Here is a 368-nt window from a genome sequence, read left to right as displayed (position 1 = left end):
TAGGCAAAAGTTGCCTCTTCATCTACAGACAACACTGTCCAAAAAGGACACACAGGTCTAGGACAGCTGATATCTGCCAAGACAGAGTAGGCGAGTCCTACCTGTTTTTCTTGTCTGTCAGACATTCATGGGCCAGAAGGCTGAAGATTGATGCTCCAACGTTTTAAAGTAAGGGCTGTCCAGGTGTTCAGCAGTCTCTATTATATTTCTAGAAGCTGGGTTAAGCTTCCCCATATGTTCTCTATTATTCAGTCATTCCTAGATTTCTGGTGGAGTTGAAAGACTACGAAAGTTAAAAGGGATGCAAGATAAGTTGTTAAGAAAACTAGTGCAGGTAGCTAAAAAAGTGTTTTTAACGGAAGAAAAAA

The 368-nt window shown here is 40.8% G+C and overlaps 1 protein-coding gene across 1 annotated transcript in view; it reads right to left on the bottom strand.

Moving 5' to 3' along the window:
- The window catches only part of Gdf9 (growth differentiation factor 9), a 35,571-nt gene that overhangs the window by 21,524 nt on the left and 13,679 nt on the right, over positions 1-368 (bottom strand).

Source organism: Mastomys coucha, unplaced genomic scaffold (assembly GCF_008632895.1).
Source record: "Mastomys coucha isolate ucsf_1 unplaced genomic scaffold, UCSF_Mcou_1 pScaffold5, whole genome shotgun sequence".
Lineage (NCBI taxonomy): Eukaryota > Metazoa > Chordata > Mammalia > Rodentia > Muridae > Mastomys > Mastomys coucha.
This window is presented reverse-complemented; position numbering and strand designations above follow the sequence as displayed.